Source organism: Meriones unguiculatus, chromosome X (genome assembly GCF_030254825.1).
Source record: "Meriones unguiculatus strain TT.TT164.6M chromosome X, Bangor_MerUng_6.1, whole genome shotgun sequence".
Taxonomy (NCBI): domain Eukaryota; kingdom Metazoa; phylum Chordata; class Mammalia; order Rodentia; family Muridae; genus Meriones; species Meriones unguiculatus.
Genome location: NC_083369.1, coordinates 17125586 through 17148936, shown reverse-complemented (window position 1 = coordinate 17148936; position 23351 = coordinate 17125586). Strand labels below are relative to the sequence as shown.

Sequence of the window (23351 nt, the reverse complement as noted above, 5' to 3'; positions counted from 1 at the left end):
CATACCATTACTCCTACCCACTCTCTCCTGAATATTTTGCTTCTCATGATTTTATTGGATCCATATTCTCAGTGTCCTTCTGCCAACTTAAGCTATAAGAAATGGAACCTCAAACCACCCCAACAGGGCGATTCAAGTATTTGTGTTTTTAAATGGAAAAGAAGTGGCTAAGTGGTGCAGGGCTTTACTCCTGTCACTATTGATTCGTGGGCAGGTGGATCTCCATGAATTTGGGGCTAGCCTAGTTTACATCGATTCCAGGCCAACCCATTCTGTAGGGGATTCAAACCAAGGTATCAATTATGAAGGGAGGGCCACTGAATTAGAAAGTATCTTACTGAAGCCAGCCAAGCTGGGTGGGTGGGTGGTAAACCTGTAATCGTGACACAGGGGGATCAGAGTCATTCCAGCTCCACAGGGACTTAGAGGATAACTAACTCCGGCTATGTGAACCCCTGTCTTTAAAAAAGATGGGGCACAGTGGTGGTAGTGGAAAAGATGGCTTAGCAGTTAAGAGCACTAATTATTTTCCAGAGGACCTGCGTTATTTTCCTGCAATTCACAAGGTGGCGCCTGTGGCTCCAGGTCCATGGGCTCCAACGCCCTCTTCTGGCCTCCAAGGGTACAACGCCCACATTTAAAGCATAGACAAACGTGCAGACAAAACACTCATACACATAAAATTCTTTAAAACTTAAGGAAATTATCATGTACAGGACAGGATGGGTTCAAAACAAAGTGTTTTATTTGACAACAAACTAGATCCGCCAGCCAGCCACCCACTGACTCATTGTGACATGTTGGTGGTCATCCCTTCTAAGCAACATTTTTTTAGTCTTCAAAACACCCGAAGAGTCAATGAGTTCTGCAGTCCACATCAGTTCACAAGTCCAAGTGTCTTTCAAAGTTGGTGGGAAGATGATGAAATTGTCTTTAGCAACAGCAAATTTGTCTCCAAGTTCATTGATGTGACCAAAGCAGATGACCATAGGATGTTCATATTTTTGCTTAATCGGTGGTAGTCATGTTGGTGGCAGAAGCTGTGAAAGGAAGACTTTTAGTTATTTTTCCTTTGCACTTTCCAGAAAAGTAGCCCCATCCCTACCCACATGAAGAGGTAGTACTCAGCCCACAAATTCAGCTGATTCCACAAAATTAGTAACACTTCATCTGTGTCTGATGCCCAATTTAGTTTTAATGAAAAAGAAAAGTTGTTTTGGACTCCCAGACCTCTTCAGTCTGGCTCCATCTACCCTGTCCTTTTTCTTTGCTTCTGTGTTTGTGGATTAGCTTGCTAAGCAAAGCCTAGGCCTTTTGAAAGTACGCATGAGCTGCCCCTTACAGCTGCCCCTTACAGCAAATTGTGACCTCAGGCTTAAGGCAACTTGGATAAAGAGGTCACATTGATTGAATTCCTATATTTCATTCCTATCTGACTCAAGGCTTACCTGACAGCCATTAGATAAAAGCATTATTTCCAGAAACGATTCACAAATTAACACCCCTTCTCAACAGTGTTTATTCAGAACTGCATTAAAGTGAAGAAAAAGCAGTCCCAACATAGGGTACAGATAGAAACAATGTTCTTAAGACTAATTAAGAACAAGGGCAAGCTGCCCTTTAGACATAGCTTTGACGGTTTCCTTCACTTGTCCTCTAGTCCCAACCTCTGTGAGTTAAGAACCAGAAAGGTCAAAGCTGTTGGCCCTTCTTGAAGAAGGCTTTCTTTTTCCACCAAGTTCTTTGTGTTTGGTCTTTCTTTCCTTCAATTTTCTGATAGTTTTCAATTTAATCAGTCTTAAATTTGATGCGAGCATGTTAAACTTCTATGTTATATTCATCCACTGGCATTATTTTACCACAGCAAGCCGCCTTGAATTCATTTTTTTTTTTAAGTAAGGAAAACGTTTCTAAAAGGACTATGTGCTGTCTGACTCTATGAAAGAGACCTATTTGGGCATTTTAGAAGCTTTAGCATGTATTTAAGGTGGAAAGCTGAAGACAGACAAAATGTGCCAATGTATTTCAAAGCATGCTGCACCCCCAAAAGCGGTTGCCACCCCCAGGAGAGTACTAAGGAGACTGGGGTTGTGGAACTAGATGGCGGTCATCCCTCCTGGCCACTTGTGGTCACACTCATAGGTACCGTAAGGCATGCTCTCGAAAACTGAGTTTCTTTGCAAGGAGGGCTCCTGCAACTTTAAGAGCAGGCTTGCTACAAAATCCAGTTCTCTGCTCATTGCAGTGGTGAGAGAAGAGGGGAGGATGTGGGCTTGCACTACATGTTACTTGGGGACTGAGTCATGCCACTACCCAGGAAGCAGACCCCGGAGTTCAGCAGTTCCCTGGGAGCCAAATGAAGGCCAATGAAGGAACTTATGCACAAATACTTGTAGAATATATGAATAAATGAAGAAAATGGATGAATGAATAGTAACCTTTATCCTATATTCTAACATGGGGCAATTAAAAGCAAGTATCTAAAAAATAAATAAATAAATAAATAAAAGCAAGTATCTTTCAGTCTAGAAAATGTTTGAGCTAATATGGTTCTTTAATAAAGAGCACCACTCTGCTTTTTGAGACATCTGTAAGTCACACTAAGTGCGTTTTGGACCAGATGTGTTTTATTTAGCATCCGGTAGCATCTTCTGCAAGGTGTTTATACTGAATACAGAGCCTCTTTTAGTCCCACTTTACCAAGCACGTCCATGAGAAGGCGATTTATTTAACTCTCCTTCTCACTTTATACCCTGAGGTACATAAAGTACACTTTGGGTTATGTCCATTGAGCGTCATCCTTCCATTCAGTACTTAGAACTGCTTTTTATTTAGACTTAAGTTTTTATTAAGAATGATACATGAGCCAGGCGATGAATCATTTATTCATCTTGATTCTCCTTTGAAACACTTCACTTGTAAGAAAAGGAGAATGTGTAACTAATGAATTATAAGGCAGACCTTAAGTCCCCCTTATCCTGCCTTCAAGCCAGGCCAATGAGCAAATGACTTCTGGAGCTTCAGATAGGAATGTCTCCACTCTTGGCCTTTGTCAGGTTTTCAAAATCTCTGGGTCAAGCCAGTGGGCCTTTTAGACCAGAGCTATTTGACTAATTCGTCAAGCATAGCACCTTTAAATACCCAGCAACTAAAATATTATTTACCCAGTAATCAGATGTATTTATTCTCTAGGCTGGGCACAGGTGCACACATCTGCAATTTCTGCACAGGAGAGCTTGTGGCAGGAGATTCACCAATTAGAACCAGCCAGGGCTTTAGAAGACCATGTCTTGGTGGCTCCTCTTCAACTATGATCTCTGACTTGTATACTAGGTCCACCTCACCTTTTAAGTTTAGGACCTAGATCAGGATATTTTGTATAAACACTGTTTTATTAGATGTTGTGCTTTGAATGTGGAATGTCCTCCTCGGGCTCATGCTCTAGATGCTTGGTCCCCAGGAAGTACTTCTATTTTAGGAAGCTCTGGACCACATCCAGTATATAGCATCTGATACTCTGGCTCCTGATATCCATGCGATGGCACTACCTGATTCCGGCTCTTTATTATAAAACCTTTATTTATTGGCAAGGTGTTGGTAATTCATCTCCATCAACAGTATTCAACATTTAAGAAACGGGATGGGAGAAGCACGTCTTATTGAGAAAAAGACAGCTTTTTTTTTTTTCCCCCAACTCTTCAATGAAGCCATCTGGGAAATAGCTATTCTTTTAGGCAGTAGAGTCCACTTAGCTCAGCATTTAGCACAATGCTTTATATAACTCCATTTCAACACTGAAATCAGGTTTTGGTCTTCATCTCACATTGTTTGAGTACTTCATTAACAATACTGAACAATGTTTGCACAGCATATAGCACAGTAAGATGCATGTATTAGGTGATAAGCATTCTGAGTAAGTTTGCTTGAAACTTACGCGATGAAACTCAGAAAATAATCACTGTTCATCGATGAAGCCAACACTGAGGTCCTGGCTTTATAGAACTACACTTCATAAACCTCCACCCAGATCTTTGTGGGGGGTTAATAATAATGGTAATAGATTTTTGTATTCCCAGTTGCCTTGTCTGGGGGTAAAAGCAAATAATCGTTGCTCACTAGGCAAATATTGCACACATATGTACATGTATGTATGTATGGCAGCTTACAAAATATAATCTAATCTTGCACATCATTTCTTTAGCTACACAGGACACTAAAAATGCTTTGTCTCTGCATCCCAGTGCCTAGCAAGGGCACTGTTTTGTAAGAAATGACTGCCATTCAGCGTGGCATTCATCAGATGCTGAATGCCCCCTATATTCAGTGTTTAACACTTACTTATCTACTTTATTTGCACAGGATGGTAAATGTGACAGAATTGTAAAGGTCTGGAAATCGGCACCAAATAAGAAAATGAACATTATATTTATGTGGTACCTCAAAGTTCATAAACTGCCAACATTCCACCTTACTCTCAGCTGTGGGCACAGTAGAATGGAAGTTTGTGTGTATCTCCAGCGCCCACGGGAGAATGTATATGCTAGACAAGAATGTATGTGGCGTTCTCTATTTATCCAGCAGGCATAGGTCCAATTGGTTTGAGATTTGTCTCCCTGTGTTCCCAGGCTGGCCTCGAGTTCCTGTGCTCCACTGGACCGGCTGCTTCAGCTGCCTTAACCCGGAGCATATGCTACCTAACACACCCAGCTTGTTACCTTCTCATTGTGGGCCAAAAAGACAGGGAGAATTTTGTAGAGACCATGCCTGTCTTATAGGCAGTTCTGTTTCTATAGAACATGTGTAACATCTTACACTCCAAACTGCCTTATAGTTAAGAAAGTACCACACAGTTGTAAAGCTTTCCTCTGGGCCCTGGGCAAATGTTATCACATTAACTCGCCCTCACCAGGGCAGTCCTGACGGGTTCAATGGAGTATTGTGTCACTCCTGGCCAATAAAATAGTACAGAATGTAAGCACTCTTATTTCATGGCAGAGCTACTCAAGACAATTTAGCTCGTACTTCACATGCTCCCAGCAGCTGGTACCTAAGAGGGAGGAGTTAGTATTTACCCCTGTGCACGCGGAGCGATGGAGAGCTGTGCAGTGCTTTAGTTCACAGAGTGCTTTAATGAGTTATTTTAGTGTCACGGTACAATGTTATCTCTGGTGCTGAGCATGGTAATGGGCAAAAGTATAAGGTGATCACAATAGGATAATCACTTGTGGCATGTTTTACAGTTTAAAATCACTTTCCATGTGTTTTCTTTTCTGCTTATAGTTTACTGAGAATCACCAAAGTAGTAGAAACACATTGGCCTCAAGTATACGGATTATTCTTCCCTCAAGACTTACGTGCTCCTATGTTCTTTAGGAAGCATGTTTTTTTTTTTTAATTCATTATTCCTAACAGCAATCTTCGTATCCGTAGCACACAGAAGAGTAGAATGCGTGTACTAAATGATAGCATTCACTCCTCAACACTGACTTAGAAGTTTCAGTGTGCTTTCTGGCTTACAGAGCCTATTTATACATTTTTATGCTACCTGGTAACATCCTTCTGTTATCTGAATGTGACCTCACTGAAGCATTTCCTCCATATCACTTCACCCAAGGACAGGAACAGGGAAGGAAATCATTAATGCTGCTCAAACTCCCCAGCGTTTATATCAGCACTTGGTGAAGCACAGGCCATGGGCCAGTGGGTGATTCTTACCTCTTGAAAAGGTTTTTTTCTTCCCAAGTTTATGCAAGTGAGACCAGCAGCCCACAAAGCCTCAGATACCTCCAGTGTGAGTCCTTACAGGAAAAGCTCAAATTACGATATCAAATGCTAACTATGTGTGATTGCCAGTGTGCTTTCTCCTCTTGTGTCACTTAAGTAGCTTCCCTCTTGAAGGGGAAGAGGAAGGCATGAGAAAGATGAAGCTTGTTAAATAGTCCCCAAATCCTCTCATCTTTCATCTTAAAGGCTGGTGTTAAAGCCAGCAGTACATTTGGCGAAATGCAAACTACTTTGCCACTACTGTGAGCAGGGAGTGCAGAACCTCATTCTGTCTCACACCTAATCACTGTTATCAGGAGAAACTTCATACCATTAAGGCGACTTAAAGGGAAATCTAAGAAATACAAAGGGGGTTAACAGTATGAAAGAGCTGGAGTTTGTGGATGTGGGGGCTTCATCTCCAGATTTCCCTTGGTCTTGGGCCATAGGCCTCCAGTTTCTAGCCTTTATCTCTCAGACCTTCTGAGCCATATAGGCTTGGGTCATTAGGTCTTAGGCTTGGGATTATCTCGGGTTTTGTGTCTTGTGACATAGATCTCAGGGCCTAGACTTGACATGTGTCCTGTAGAAACACCTCTTGTCCTATGGTGTCAGCCTTCTGTCCATCCAGCTTAAGACTTGAGCCTCCACCCAACTCAGAGAGGTGTTCTATGTATCTTGGTCCTTGTAAGTCTCAACTCACAAAACATCTGTCTTTGGGCCTTTTACATGGTTCATTTCAGATCTTCTTCTGTCCTGACCGGGGTGCTGGGTTTCGTCGTAGATTATTTCACAGGGTGGTCTGATCTGGAGAACAGCTCCACAGGTGACATTCTGTACCTATTGGGAAAGGGGCTAGGAAGAGCCCTGTCACACAAGACAGACAGACAGACACACACACACACAAAGACATATCCAGGAGAGGACTACATCAGATAGGAGAGGGAGACACAGACTTGTAAAGAGACTGGATTGCTTGAAGTAGAAAGGGGGAAGTAGAAGAGAAAGAAAGGAAATCAAGCATGCACACAGCAGGATTGCTGAGAGGAGAAACCACAAATAGCAAAGAGAAACCACAAATAACACAGACATATAGGAGCACAAAAGAGAAAACAGCCCAATAAAGGCAGAAAGGAAATGTAGTAAACAGAGGTATGTGCTGATAGAAACAGCATAAAGAAAGGTGTGAAATGTTGAATCAAAGGACTGACAAACACTTCAGAGAAAAACAAGTGAGGTGAGCACAAGGAAGAAAGGGATACACACATGTGACCCAAAGGGAGTCATGAAAGTCAGAAAAAGTGAATGGAGAGAGAGCTAAGAGAAAAAGCAACCAGCTAGAAAAGACTGAGATGAGACACAGATCACACAGGTAAGCAAACGGTAAACAAAGCACAAAGCTCTACAAGAGAGAAATTAACGAGCAACATGGGAATTGGTAAGACACACTGTAGATGGAGAAGAAGGAGACACTTAAGGAAGACGCAGACATCAAAACAGGGAACATACACAAAGCAAGGAAGACACGCAAAGCAAGGAAGAGGGACACAAAGCAAAGAAGACGAAAGACACACAAGGCAAAGAAGAAAGACACACCAAGGCAAAAAAGGTATACAAAGCAAGGAAGAAAGGCACATTTCAAAGAATTAGACAGAAATCAAGGCAGAAAGAGATGCATAAAACAAGACACACAAAGCAAGGAAGAAACAGATGTATAAATCCAGAAACAGAAATGCAGCACAATACACACTTTACTAAGGAAAGAAGTAAGCAAAGTCTAAGAGAAAGAGGGTAAGAATAGAAACATCACACAGGGTAGGGGCAAAATAATCATTGCCATTAGTAGAGTAAGTGATCCATGTACCAGTACTACCATATACTGATTACTCCCCTATAATTGTACTTCTCAGTCTCCTAATAAGGCTCTTCTATGTATATGCACACTTGGCTTCAGGTTTCTTTAACATAGAAACAAATGAATACGCCAACTGTGCTCACTACGGAATGTTTCAACACAGTTAGCCTCTACCAAATGGTCTAATCATGCAGCTGCAGGGCCGAAATTTACTCGCCAGGCACTATACTGTGCACTTTCTATTCACAGTTTCCTTTGACCTTCACCAATGGACAAGTCTTAACAGATACCAAACTGGCAAAAGGTCGGACAATTAAGGAGTAGAAAATGTAAACACAGAATGAACACCTCAACATTACGTTACATGGATATACCAGTTTCTGTAAACATCATCAATTTCTAAAACCGCCATAGGTGGCTTCATATTTTAATTAATTTTCAGGTTTGATTTTTCTATTTCCCCAAACTGGAAATTATAATGGCTGCTTGAGGGTTTCGGATTCTTTCTATACTAAATCTTAATTGTTACAATCTCACAGATGGAGATAAGAATCGTCAATCCTTTCAGCAGAAAACAAACACTTTTAAGCCTTTCAATATTGAAGCCTCTAAGAATGCCAGAGCATCAAGCCAGGGAAAAAGAACTAGAGACTAAATTCCTCTTATTGTGCAACTGGTAGGCAGAAGATAGTTTGGGTTGCTCTTGTGAGCCCAGGTGATAATGTGAAAGCATCTTCCGTAGTGTATATGGCCTTACTTAGCCGCATTATCACATTAGACCGCCACGATCCACCCAGCACCACCTTCCAACAATTGCCAATCCTCAGAGAACTGCAATGCTGGCAACTTACTTCATTCTGTTTTAAGATGCTGCATCCACGCATGTTAGTCCTTGGGTTGTAAAGCTGGCCTCACGGTGTTTCACTCTGCCGTTGACCCAGCTTTGGGGCGGGGTAACGATTTGGTAGGTGGAGCTACAAAGAACAAAGGAAGCTGTGTAAATGCCAGGAACGAAGTCCTAGAGGGCCCTGGTTCTTTCAATTCTGCCTGATAACGGACACTTCTGAACCCTTTCCAGCTACGTTTCTATTTGTAGTTAAAGGCATTCATCATCAATATGTTAGCAAAAAAGTTACTCACTAGGAGCACAGTGCATCCTGAAAAATGTGAACAGCTGGCGATGTTCTCCTCCAGAGCTTCCTGGGAGACTTGGAGAACCAGACAGAGTAGAATGACTTGGTCGTGTGATCACTGCCATTGCTGCAGCAGCTTTTCTCCTACAAGAAAGAACCGTCTGCGGTTTAGGTGCAGTTCTCCACCACACTGCACACGTCTACCCTATCCTCCATTTTCACAGGCTCACAGTGACGCACTTCCTTGTTAGTCAGGAAGCTGTTTTTCTCAAAGCAGACACGGAAAAATGAGAAACATAACTCAAGAAAAAGGAAATCGAGATTTGAAACTAAAATGTTTAATTATACTGTTGTAGGACACTTACCTGTCTTTATGTAGAGTGATTGTCTTTATCTTTATCTTCCACGCTGGGTTCAGGAAGTGTCTCCTTAAAATCTCCTGGGCTAGGCCTGTTGCCCAGGGGTGGTGAGCCATTCCCCTGGAGGATCTTCATGCTCCATCTCCACCTAGGGATCACCAGCACTGCAAAGCCACAAGCCCACACTTCCAAGGGAAAATCTGGAAAAGAGGCAAAAGAAAAACAAATTTTTGAAATCAAGTACACCGGGAAGGTTGCTTCATTATGTAGTTAAGTAGCAGTTGTGTTAAATCACGGGGAGGGGGAAGAGGAGAGGAAGGAGATAGAGTGGAGGGTGAACCATTACAGACTTGACGAGGTCTCTTTTAAAAGATTGTATTCATTTATTTTATGTATGAGTGCTCTATCAGCATGTACACTTGCAGTCCAGAAGAGGGCACCAGATCTCACTAAAGACGGCTGTGTACCATCATATGGTTGCTGGAAATTAAACTAAGGACCTTTGGAAGAGCAGCCAGTGCTCGCTCTTAACCTCTGAGCCATCTCTGCAACCTCAAAATTTAAATATCTTTATGTTAATTTAGTGACATGAGAATTTCCCCATCCAAGCTCTTTCCTGCTTTTATTCTCTATACTCTAAGGAAGTCTTTTAAGCTTATAGGTTGTTAAAGCCCTTGTACATTCTTCATCAAATACCCTGGTGATAAAGGGGTTAGGCAAATTAAAATTGAAATCATGGAAGAAGCCCACCTTTCTAAACCAAGAGGGCTATGAAGCCACTTAGAAAAAACCCTCCAGATCTTATGAGTTCATGTTGCCCCTGCCTTCTCTGAGAAGTGTTATTTTAAAAACTAGTTGTGGAACATTGCCCTCTTTTAATTTATGCTTTAAGTAATACCATGCTAGAACACTGCCAGAGTCAACAGAACTGTGTTTGGTCAATCCTTATGCTGCATCTCACAATTGGTGCGGCCCTGAACCCCCAGAATTCGAGGATATTCAGAGAAACCAGAATTATGACAGGCCTGCAAAATGGCATTTATGACGACAGCTATTATCTACTCTATCAAGTATGAAATGCTAGGGTGCCAGAAACTAGCCTTCACAGGTTTTCATTGCTCTGGTACTCTACATTTTAGGCATCTCAAAGCAGAACTGTTACAGAATCAAGTTAGTCATAAATAGTGGGAATGATTTCAAGGCCTAATCAGAAGGCAAGTGTCTCATTGGCTAACTGACGATGCAGTGAGAAGGGGGGATGCTTTACTGATTTGCCTCTCTTGTGTTTCTCTGAGAACTGGAAATCAAATATACTTATTATCCTTCCCACCTCAGCGAAACCCTTCCTGATGGTAAAGGAAATAGTCCAAATATTTAGTGGATTAAAATGCATGTTTACATGCCAAGAAGAAAATGGTGTGGGAATGCTGGTTCTGCTTTTACTCTCCCCCGCCAAAAAAAAAGCTGCCGAAAATTTAAGCCCTTAAAACCAGACCAAACCCCAAGAATAGGAGGTTCTCCTAAGTACCCTTTCTCCATATGGCCTCCAAGTTATTTGTTCAGATTGACTGGAGCTTGTCCAGAGTCTCCAAAGGAAAGATCTGTTGAATTTGAATGAAGCCTGTTTCAGCGGCTGGCCGTCCTTGAGTTTCATGCACAGACCGATCCTGTAAAGAAAGATAAGGCTCTCCTTAGATTACAAAAACCTAGATGGTAAAAGAACACAACAAAGTATCTAGGAAGAATAACCTGACACATTAGTCCCTTAAGAGCAGAGCTTATGCTCGTGAGCCAAGCAATCAACCCTGAGGAGTACCTTTAGATGCCGTCTCACAGCCATCACTCTTCTAAAATTGGGCAATCCTTCTTCTCGATTCAGGGGCACAAAACCAAGTCCGTCCAAATTCAGCCCTGGAAAACAAATTTCAAATTAGACATACCGTGATATCGAGTGATGATTTCATTGTTAACAGCACAATATTCACATGCACAAAATTATATCTCTTAACTGGTGGTAAGAACTCGAGGCGTGGGTATGTTCTTATGGATCCGAGTTGTTAAGAATCGTGAAAAGACTTTGAAATTGAAAAACATGTCTACCTTCCAAAGACCTTTCATTTCTCTCTCTCTGACTATTTATACAGTATTCTGTCCGTATATAGACCTACAGGCCAAAAGAGGGCACTAGACTTCACTATAGACGGTTATGAGCCACCACATGGTTGCCGGGAATAGAACTCACCCCAGAGCTCTTAACCACTGAGCCATCTCTCAAACTCCCTTATTTTTTTGGTTAATGAATTTTTTTCTTTCCAAGCTTTGTTTAACCTTAAGTAACAAAGTCCCTTGACGACTATACAAATATAGCCATCTTCTCCTGGGGTAAGCCAGTGGACAAACAGTAAGGGACAGGCAGAAGGGTTTTTACTAGACTGGGAGGGCAGGACACAGGCCGAGCAGTGGCTAGGTTAAACGGCAGTGCACATGCAGAGAGCTGGTCTGGTTCTGCCACAGGGTTTTGCACAGTCAGCTGGCGAAAATCACTGCTTTCACTTATTTAAATGGTGTTCTGCCTACATTTATACCTGCACACCAGAAGAGGGTACCAGATCTCATTATAGATGGTTATGAGCCACCATGTAATAGCTGGGAATTGAAACTTTGGGAGAACAGCCAGTTCTCTTAACCTCTAAGCCATCTCCCCAGCCCCAGAAGCTCATTTTTTACGTAGTCCAGGTAGTGCTGGCTTTCCATTCCATGACTGCTGACAGTGAGGGCTGGGTCAGGGCACAATTTTGTGGGACTCATCATTGGAACAAAAAATAGACTCCAGATCCTTAGGTTTTTTTTGGGGGGGGCACCTCCTAATGGACATCTCTAGCATGGACAAGCTCATGCTCCAGATGTTCTACTACAGGGGTAGCTTATGGTGCCCTTGGGGTCATGTAGGACCAGGTTGCCATGATGGAATTAATTGGTCCTGATCAATGAGCTGCCTGCTACACAACCTGATCTCTCATCTGAATAGGGGACTGGCCATCGGTGATAGTCAGTTTGATTGTGAATGCCAGCAGCACTGGACCAGTGTGTGAACTCTTGAGTCCTAACCTCCACATAGGTCTATAAGAGGCAGGCTGAAAGCTCTGGGTGCCTAGGCAAACCTGAGTGTAGATGACGGGTTCGGTCTGCTCGTCCTGGGGTGGCCAAGGGTGCTAAGGTTGAGACAGAAGCTCCAGCTTTGAGTCAGTGCTCCAAACATACTGGGTTTTTTGTTTGCTTGGTTGGCTTTTGATTTTTCAAGACAGGGTCTCCGTGTAGCCTTGGCTGTCCTGGAGCTCATTCCGTAGACCAGGCTGGCCTTGAACTCATGGAGATCCACCTACCTTTACCTCCCAAGCAATGGGATTAAAGGTGTGTGCCGTCACCACCCAGCTTCCAAACACATTCTTTAGAATCTCGGAACTTTCATTCTGAAGCATTACTTGTACTCGAGTACTCGAGTTAGCCAAACAATGGCACGTCTTTGTCCCCAAGTCAGCCAGGCGACGTTAAGCGTTTGGACTGTGGGAAATGGGACGGTCTTTGTTTTCCAAAAAAATCCCAGTACTTCTATAGGCATTGTCCCCAAGCGAACCAGAACCAGACCAGTTAAGCGTTTGGACTGTGGGAGGCAAACTGTGAGGGAATTTACACAGGAATTAAAATGGGTGGTTAAAGTACTAGGGATCATTTGCAAGCACAGTGGCAAAAGCAAACAAATGCAAAAAGTGTAAGTGTTATGGAATGTTTTTCTTTTTTTCTTCAGCTAGAGCTTGTCCTACTTCAGGAGTCATTGTTTGTTGTTTTAACTTAGAGTACCTGTTGAAAAAAAGCGGAAAGGGGCCCAGTGGGGTGGTGCGTGGCTGTAATTCCAGCACTCCATGGGCGAAAACAAAGACATGCATTGCAGATCTCTTGAGTTTGAAACCAATCTGGTCTACAGAGTGGGTTCCAAGACAGGCAAGGCTACATGGAGAAACCTTGTTGCACCAAAAAAAGGAAAAAAAAAGTAGGGCAAGAGGATACATAAACTACAGCATAGAGAGCATAGGAAAGTTTGCTCATAAAAACTTAGACTTCTTCATTGCCCTTCTGTAAAATGATTGTAAACCAAAGCTATCTCTGAGCTATGACCCATGATCATCATTTTTGGGCGCAAATGCAGTAAAAATGGTTCAAAGAACCAAATTATCAAATTTATGTCGCCCATTTTCTAAACTTGATTCCCAAGCTTACCTTACCACCCCTTGGCATATAGCCAAGTATAATGGCTGGGTCCTTTACTCTTAGTATCTTTCTATGCCTCCAAGAGGTAAAAACAGATGGCATTCAAATAAACCAACTGGACTACCCAGATGGCACTAGTAATAAATAGTCTGGAACAAGGGGGCAAAGTAAGCACACTTCTTTAAGAAGTCATGAACTTCCAACCTCAATAAGAGTTCCTAAAACGCAATTCACAAGACAGTACTTCACGATCGATCATTTCCTAAAATGATTTCAAGTGTGTTGAATTACATTAACAAGTGTGATTATATTACAGTCATCTCAGGGAATAAATTAGATATCACTGCTTCTCATTTCAACGTACCCTGGCATCAGTCTGGGTGCAATATTAATTCTTCAGTTTCATTGGCATACATACACATCGTGCATAAGCTAGCAACTTCTCAGTCACTTTGACTTTTCAGTTGGTGGCACATAAGAGAAAGAATCAAACGGGAAAGAGATTGCTTAGTGTTACCAAGTAGCACTTACTATATTCTTAACAGCCGGAGATTCTTCTGTAACTGTCTGAAGAGCTGTATGTAGTTCAACCTGGATCTTGAGCTGGGTGAGTTTCTTGATATCCTTCTCAGAAAAATGGCATCATTTTTCAATACCTTTGAAGAACTGCTGTTGTGTTGACTATTTTCATCAGCAACATCACATTAAATACTCAGCAGCAGTCTGGCAAGATGGCTCAGAGGGTAAAAGGCACTTGCTGCCAAGCCTGATGATCTGAGTTTGATCTCCAGGAGCCACAAGATAGAAGAACCAGCTTCAACTGTTGTCTGATCGCTGTGTGTATGTAGATACTCAAGGAGCGTACTTGCACGCACACACATATACATACATACACATACACACACACACACACACACACACACACACACACACTAGCTTAAAAAAAATACTCGGCGGCCTCAAAATACCCTTACGATAGAGAAAAATCATTTCTTTCTAGACAGATCTCTCTTTGAAGTGTATGCTCAAATGAATGAATGATTAGATCTTGTTTTAAAACATAATGCGGGAAAACAGGTTCCATCATCTCAATGCTAAGTTCCCACTTTAGAGTGGTTCTTTTCAAGGTACTTCAAATCTGGGCCAGATTTTAATGGCAAATAGAGTGAATTAATTAAATGCGATGGCCAATAATTTTCAAAGACAACTTGATATGTTCTCTTGTTTAATCGTTTCGCAGTCACCTTTTAAAAATAAGTTAGGGGCTGGTGCTCAGTCTGCACACAAGATGTAATGATTAGAAAGGCTACATAGCCTTCCTAGAAGTTAATGATTTTAAAGGCCACACAAAGATTGATTTTTGTTCTTCAAACTTGAGTGCAGACCAAAGATACTGCTCTTAAGCATTCCGCTCTCCAACTGCTTTGATGGTATTGGAATAACAACAGTTGAAGTGATCTAGCCACAAACACACCACCCTCAGTAAAACGAGAGTGCTTGGTCATCAGCTACATAACACAAACGGCTATTTTTATTTTAGAAAAGTTAGTGACAGCATAAGCAAGTCTACCTGACAATCCAGATACCTTTCTTAAGGAGCAGAAGCATCAATAACCTTTCTGGCAGGTGGTACTGTACAGTAGCAATACACAGAACTGGGTTTAAGTCTCTTCAGCCGGCAGTTGGCTCCTGGAGGATATGTAGAGAAATGTGCTAAGCTTCCTTCTCAGGGAGACAATTTTCAGTCGATACTGTATAAGGAAAGCCCCATATAAAAGGTGGCAATCCAGCTCCCTGAGCGACTTGCCTGGAAAATTTTGCACAGTAAAGCATTAATAAATGTAGGCAGGAATGGTTCCTGGACTTAAGACTGTGCCAGCAGTTTGAATTGGAGTAATTAAGAAATGCAAGTTAAATGGTGAAGGCTCATCCACTTAAGTTTTGGCCTACTTTTGATGTTTAGTGTGTATAAATACATCAAAGTAGTAGGGAACTCTTGGACAGATGTACTGAAAAGTTGGATAATCAAACATTACTGTGCTCATTAATGACACACAGGGAGATTTGGGTAATTGACATTACTCAGAATAATGAAGGAAGTGGAGGTCTGTGCCTCTTCAATGGGTTAGGACCAAAGAAAGTGCAACTGATGCGTTACAGCAATATGAAGGGGGTAAACTGATGGCTTCTGTGATCGTTGACTTTAAGTCAAGAGAAGGGCCTTGCCCAGTCAATCATATCCAACCAAGAAGCAAAAGGGACAGTGATGGGATGGGGAAAGGGTACACAGTCTTCTTTAACGACTGGACTGTGAGAATTAGTAGTCCAGAAAGAGGAGTGGACCTTGGACACTCTAGGGGCTGGGCAAAAAGGAAGACTATATAAAGAATGAGACTGTGGCTCTTTAGGATTTTTTATATACTAGAGCAATGCAAAAGGATGGAAATTGGGTTACTGTTGGGTGTACAAGGCATAGACATACTGCAGTATTTTACTTTATCATGCCAAAGGGAAACCAGGAGGGGATTTGTTCAATACGTCAAGAGTAGAAAATAAACTATGGAGAATTGCCATTGTGCCTATTAATAATCCCAAAAATAAGTTTCAGGAAAAAACCAAGCCATTGGTCATAGTCACTGTGCTCATTAAACAGTCCTGGATATTTAAAGTTGCTCGGCAGTCTCTGCAGTAATGCAAAGGGGGTATGAAGACATAGTACTGTAGGCATTCATAATTATAAATATTCACACTAACAATTCTGGGGCTTACTGACCAAGACAGTACAGAGATCCTTGACATGTTTGCATAGTAGTTATCCAGATGCTGAGATTATGAATAGCTACTCTTCCTCAGCAGCCCCAGTAAAAAGGTAAAACTTCATAACCTTTTCTGCTATACAGGTCCACATATAAGCGTATATATTAATATTCACAAGAGAAGTGCTCAAAAATTGTTAACGCGCCTCTGATGTCTAAGGAGTACAAGGATGTAAAATCCTACTCCAAAGGTAATGATGGCCAACTGCATACATAAATGCACACTTAGGTCCAAATGAAGGACACTTAATAAAAACCTTTCTGCTTTAAAGCTGAGGAAAAGGTACAGGGGTTCTGGGAGAAGTGCTTGCTTAGACATTATGTTCCTGTGAACTTTCCAAATCAAAGTCTTCAGTAGTGACACTTCCTGATGAAGATAAGGAAGTGAGTGGGATCCTTTTCTAGTGCACAGAGCAGGAGGAAATACATACTACATAGTAACAGTCCAAAGAAGACAGCCTTGGTTGATCAGAATTCCCTGATGTACTGCAAATGAAAGGTGAAGGGGTATGACCTTTGACAAAGGAAAATTTTCACTGTATATATTAATAAACAGTATCCTTTGCAGTAGCGAAAGAGATACAATGGTCCTAAAAGTAATAAGGTTATGGATAACCACCCAAATATTTTTATTAAAAAATTAATCAATTGTGTCCCTATTATTTACATTAATGTTAAAGAGACATAGTATAGTCAATGAAAACCACTCTTTATGCAAATATTAAAACATTAAAGTATTGCCGCTCCTAGAAATTAAATATAGTGAAAAGGAGGGAATATCCTTATCCATTGTTCAGGAAGATGGAGAAACCAAGAGATGAGTGACCCTTGCTGTACTGAAAAGGGTCTGAGAGTAGGATCTTATTCAAATGGAATGAGACCCGTGCAGTTAATGACCACTAATACTCAAGGTATGTGGTGGTGGCCATTACAGTTTTACTGTTCATACAGTTAAAGTGTGGCAATGTGCATTCCCTGCTGAAAGGGAAGGGCATAAATAAGAGTGGTCAGCGACGTCCTTTTGTAGTGAACAGAAAAGGACAAATACAATCAGACATTATTAGCAAGCCACAAAACGGGACCTTACAGGTTGACGCCATTGCTGTACTTCAAAGTGAGGGTCATTCTGACCCTCAAGTCGCCATTACGTACATTAGTTTGAGAAAGGGGCTTTAAGTGGATATGAACTATCAGAGACAGGAGTCTCACCTGAAGGACCACTGACAGTATTGGTATTTCAATCTGTAGTCAAGAAAGATACTTTATGTCAATGAGCCCCTTCGCTTTGATGTATACAGGGGTCCTGATCTGAAAGGCACAACTGTGGACATCATGCGAATATGGACGAGACAGTTAACACTGTGCACTTTTATGTTAAGGACTAGGCACCTCCTGCTGCAATATAAACGAGTGGGTAAGGGTGTGGCCAGATGCATACTTCCACAGTGAAATGAAGTATGCACATCAGCGATCACAGAGTTAGACACCAGTTATGCCAGCACTTGTGAAGCAACGGCTAGATCCTGAGCTCAAGGCCAGCCAGGGCTATACAGTAAGTTCTAGGCCAGCCTGGAAATTAAAAACAGAACAGATTGAATCTGAGTTCAAAGGTCTTGCTGAATACAAAAGAAACGACTTGAATTTGGTTTCTTTATCCAGTGCTTAGTATGAGGGATAAATGCAGCTGTGCACATGAAAACAGGCAGACATGGGTGGCAATGCTTGTAATTCCAGTCACTGGGACTGAGAAGCAGGACTGAGTGCCAGCACAGCTCAGGCTGCATAGACTTTATTCTCAAAACCACCACAAGGTGGGGCTGTACCTGTGTGACAGTGCTTTACTAATGTACACAGATTCTAGGTTTGAACTCCAGCATAGGCAAAAGGCCAGAACAATGAAGTAACTTTATCGTTTGGCACCTCGATCCCCTTTGTTGTCACCCATTAGGGTGAGAGAGTATGGGATCTTGGTTAGTAACAGAAGGAAACTTGAGCAATTTCAGCTTTGCACAGCGGTATGAGGCTTTAGGTAATCAGCACCCTCTTTACTAAAAGTACAAGTAAAGCGTGAACCTTTAGCAAAGGTTTCAGTTCTTAGAATTATCCACATAAGCTGTCCCAGTGCAGTTTTCAGCTGAAGTAAGTAAGGGTAACCGATGGGACTAGTATACAGCATCATCGACAAATAAATTTATGTCTGTTATCAACTTAAAAGCTGTGACCTAAGGTGAGAGCACCCAGGCCAGCATGCAAGCAATATGTAGGGCCCCCTTTAATGGCCAAGGCTTTGAGAATTGGGACTGAGCACCTTAATTGTCTGATAGGAGACTCGTTTGGTCCTTTGCTGAATGCACATGGTGCTCAAAGAGGTACCGTCTGATCCAATGGATAAATTCTGGGCAGTTTGAATTATTCGGTGCAAGAGTGCTCAAAATAACATGTAAGAAAAGACAGCTGAGCACTACACTTGGGACTGTGGCTACTGCAACAGTGACAGAATGGTTTTTCCTTCCTCAAGGAAAGGAGACTTAGGACATGGTGCCTTGATGGCAATTCTCTGATATAAAACTCTTGTTCCATCCGTGTTTCTTTGTTAACATGAAGGACAAGAGTGCACGGACAGATAAAGTAGAACTCTATGCATTAAGTGAAAATTTTGACTCAGGCAGTCATCATGGAGGGGCTACAGAGAGGATACCTCAGTTTTACCAGAGAAGGAATGGGTACTGCATTTTTAGCACTCAATCAGTGAAGATTGGGCTATCTTTAAGGAGAAGGGGACTGGAGTTTTGGGAATGACACTAAGGTTGAGAGAATCTGGGACAAGGGCTGGGCTGAGGTTTGGTTGGGCTGGGGCAGGGGCTGGGGCTGGGGCAGGGGCTGGGGCAGGGGCAGGGGCTGGGGCAGGGGCTGGGGCTGGGGCTGGGTGGGGCTGGGGCTGGGGCTGGGGCTGGGGCTGGGGCAGTTGTAGCAGTGTTTGCTGGCCCTGAGGAGAAACTGGATGCTACAACTTGCAGGAAAATATAGAAAGCTGAAACGTGGGCATTAACATTCCAATAGTAAATCTGATAAGAGATCACAGACCACTCCAATTCAAGGCTCCTGCCTAATGAGTAAAGTCATTAGTCATTGTAGCATCAAGGAGGGCAACAAAAAGCAAAGCCTTACTAGTGTAGATATTCAAATACTCCTTTTGATAGCCAGTCACAAAGTTAACTTTACATTAACAGTATCTGTGTCATAATACTCGAATTTTAAGTGTAGTTCAATAGATCAATTTGGAAGAAAGTAAATCTAAGTGCCAAATAATTTAAGTATCATCTGCCAAGAAAGTTAACAAATGTAAAAGAGAAGAAAAACTTGAAAGACTCCAAAGTGAAAACTCATTAAAGGTAATTAAAACGAATTCTACAAGTAAACAAAGCTCCTAAATTTATTTGAATAATAATCACTTCAGCCTTCAATTCAAGCACTAGCAAATATTACTATCAGACTTATCATTGACATCAAAACATTTGTGTAAATAAAAATCCATACCCAGCCTTAGCAGTTGGGTAGATGATCCTCTGGAGGAAGGTAGGATTCTACCTCTTGGCCAGTAGTTTGTGATCCATTAGGACTCTGGCCCCTATACGCACAGCAGAAATGGCCAACTGCTTGAGATCATAGTGCTCCCTAATCAGAGGCCAGAATGCGTAGACTAGTTAGTCTCAGGCCATTGAACCAATAGAAACGAACAGGGGTGAGATTTCGCTTGCACCACCGCTATATAGCACTGTAAGAGAGCATCTTCGACAAACACGAGCAAGGAATAAATCAAATGTTCTTTCCTCTCTTTCACTAGGTGAGGTCTCCAATGTACAACCCACATCGACCTCAGCCAACTCCGGCCTCCGTGTCTCGGATGGGATGGTCAAGCAACATCTCAAAGTGGTGTAATTAAGCATGTGCGCTCACAGCTGCGTAGGCACTTCGACCTACCCACGACCAAAGGCAGGTGTGAGGTTATCAAGCCAACTCAGGTCCTTAACAGGACAGCGGAGCCATCACAATCTAATTCCATCCTCTCCACCAAGCAGCCTTGCCCATCTCTGAGCGGTTAGAGAAGGCGGCAAGAACGTCTCCCAAACAGCGCCTACTTCTGGTTAGGTCAAAGTGGCCACTAACCCTCCCAACTAGCCTCTGGCTCTCCGCGGAGGGGCACGAGGCGTTGGAGGCGAGCACACGCCATCTTTAAACGCTGCACAGTTCGCCTCGGGAGGGGGCCCGCCGGGGGTTAGCCAGGGCGCCATCTTAGACACCCGAGGGCATGTGGCACGTTGTCCCCAGGCTCACCCAACCGGGCAAGTGACATGTGCCGGCCAAGCTCGCTCCGTTAAGGGCGCGGCGAGGGCTTAGGGCCGCCATCTTTTCTGGAAGGCTCAAAGTGATGCTCGCTCCACGCTTATGTGCTGGAACCACCAGGGGTTGGGCTGTGGGGCTTCGTTGGCTAACCGAGCCGCCATCTTACAGACACCACCGGACCCCCCACACACACACACACACCCGTAAGAGCCGGGCAGAGCCACCCCTCCACGCACATCCATCCGTAGCCAGCCTCGAACCGCCCGTGCTGCCAAGCCCCGTCCCTCGGCCCTCCGCTGTTTTCACCCAACGCCACACACAGACACGAGAGCTCTTGGCCATGCTACTTCCGGTCACCGCGATCCCCCAAAAACTCGCAACCTCAAACCCAAACCCGCACACAGAAAACCAAAGTCTTTAGTGGCTACTGCGGGGCGCACGGTTGCATCTGTCCAGTCCCGTCCTTCCTCGGCTCCCCAATTCTTGACACAACTGGCTAGCAAACGGCCATGTCACGCAGCAACTGGTAAGATGGTGGCCACCGGTTGCTCCACACCTTTACACCCACTCGGCTTAAGCGCAGAGTTGGGTTTCTCCTAAGCCATAGGTTCATTCACACAGCACCAAACGATCAGCCTGAGCAGCAAGCGGGAAAAGAACAGATACAGATATTCCACGGAGTGCAGTAACTCACAGAACCAACATATTTCCATCCACCAAAAGCCCCGATGGGCAAGAGGAAAAAAAAAAAATTAAAGCAGGTATCCACAGCCCCGATGGGCAAAAGTAAAAGAAAAAAAAAATTAAAGCAGGTATCCGAGGCCCCGATGGGCAAGGAAAAAGACTAAACGCGGGTATCCGAGGTCCCGATGGACCAAGAAATACGTTTTAGTTTTTGTTCTTTCGAACAGCAGGTATCCACAGCCCAGATGGGCAAATTTTAGAAGAAGAAGATGAAGAAGAAGAAAAAGAAGAAGAGAAAAAATTATTATTATTATTTTGAAAAAGAAAGTAAGTATCCACTGCCTCCGCTGGGCATGGAGTTGTGAGGACACAAAAGTTATCCATGGCCCCGATGGGCAAAAATATAGAAATAGAATAAAAGAAAGGTAAATCCACCAAACAGAGGTGTCAACCAAAACGCATGACGAAGAAATAGTCCTTAAAAACGAAAAATTGCATAAAAATATTCCATTTATCAAAAAAAAAATGGAAGTCGGGTCAAGAAAACCTTCCAAGAACCTATCCAAACTTCAAAAATATTTTATGGAATTTTGCCATATTTTCTCAAATGCACTGGAAGGCAAGATGGTCAGGGAACAAAAAATGTCCCTTCAAGCCCCCTTAGGATGGAGAGAGACCCCTCACGCATCTGAGCTCCATGGGAGGCGAGGTAATATGGCTGCACCAAGAAGTTCGCGCCTTTAAATGATCAAGGGCGCGGAAGGAGGAGACACCAGAAGAGGAGGGGCTACAAAGGTTGGAAAGTCCCACGCTAGAGCCTCTTTGCAATCTGTATTATTATATTTATGGCTCAGGCATCTCTCCAGCCCCACCATCTATATTCGTAAAAATTCAAATGAACAATAAAAATGGCGGTAGAAACAGTCATTGACTGAACGAGCAAATTCCCATTATGTGGTTGATAGTAAAGGGCTAGCTTCCCATTTTACAGCTTCTGGAAAAGGTTACATAAGTGTTAAATAATGCACAGGAGGTCGTACACCAGGTATATGCAAATTCTCAACACATCTTCGCGATTTGTTGAAAATTCTCGAAATTGAAAATGTGGGATGTCCACATGGTATAGCGCCTCATCTTGGAGACTAAAAGTTCTTACGAATAAATTAATGAGCAAAGAGAGTCGTAATTCTCCTTGGCCCCCACCTTAACGGGTCTTTACCATTTTTGTACTGATAACTCCAAACCTTGGACCGAATATGGAGGAAAGAAGTTTACTCACTAGCAATAATGGAAAATAAACAACGGTTGAGGCGAGAGCTCAGTGCTATTGTACTTACAGTAGAGAAACCTTTACTGTACTTGCAGTAGAGAAACCTTTTACTTAGAAAAGTCTCAAATTTTGTTACTTGAGAAACTGTGAACACCCACCTGAAAGAGATTGCAAGCCCCAAATTAGACAAAATGACTCACATCCTATCCTAACTTACCTTTAGGCATCAATTGAATAATTGTATGAAACTGTCCAGCTAAGGGACCATCCAAGTATCCACAATTCACTAATCTGACTATTATCAGTGGTTCACATAGAGATGGAAAATCTCTGCTACGAAATGAAGAAACTCTGTCTCAACAAAAGAAAAAGAAAATAATAAATAAATGGTAAACACAGCCTGACTGAAGAAGGAGATGGCAGCTGGGATCTTTCAAAGGCATTTCAGCCCAGAAGAATGAAGATCTGACTTAAAAGTCAAAGTCCGCTTTCTCTGAGTTTGGTATCAGAAGAAAAGGTGAAAGAAAAACAACCAGTTTCCTTTAATTGTGTTTGACTCTGTGTATAAGTGGTTTGCAGGCTTCAGGTGGACCAGAGAAGTCCAGATTTACAAGCCAGCATTAGAACTGATCCTTCAATGCCATTTCTAAACAATGCACAAGTTTTTCCTTACTTTCCTAGTAGATGCTGTATACATTTTCTTTCTTACTTTTAATTCTAAGATTCATTTCAATGAACATTTGTATAATGAGTGAGATTTAAAAAATAAAATTTGGTCAGTTTCGCCATCTTTTGTTAAAGATCACCCTTCCCCGATTGTATGATGATTGCATCGCTGTGAAAATAAATTCTCAAGCTGTG

At 42.5% G+C, this 23351-nt stretch overlaps 2 long non-coding RNA genes across 2 annotated transcripts in view; one reads left to right on the top strand and one right to left on the bottom strand.

Annotated features, from left to right (window-relative positions):
- The window catches only part of LOC132649835 (uncharacterized), a 28101-nt gene extending 4750 nt beyond the window's left edge, over positions 1-23351 (top strand). The window contains exon 2 of the long non-coding RNA XR_009588340.1: positions 20037-23351. This is a non-coding gene — a long non-coding RNA (uncharacterized LOC132649835). The remainder of the gene's footprint in view (positions 1-20036) is intronic.
- Positions 724-20041, bottom strand: LOC132649834 (uncharacterized). Its single transcript, XR_009588339.1, has 8 exons — positions 13908-20041; positions 10927-11021; positions 10639-10777; positions 9117-9310; positions 8759-8895; positions 8470-8592; positions 6467-7540; positions 724-1040 (listed from the first exon to the last, which is right to left on the bottom strand). It is a non-coding gene; the product is annotated as an uncharacterized LOC132649834 (long non-coding RNA).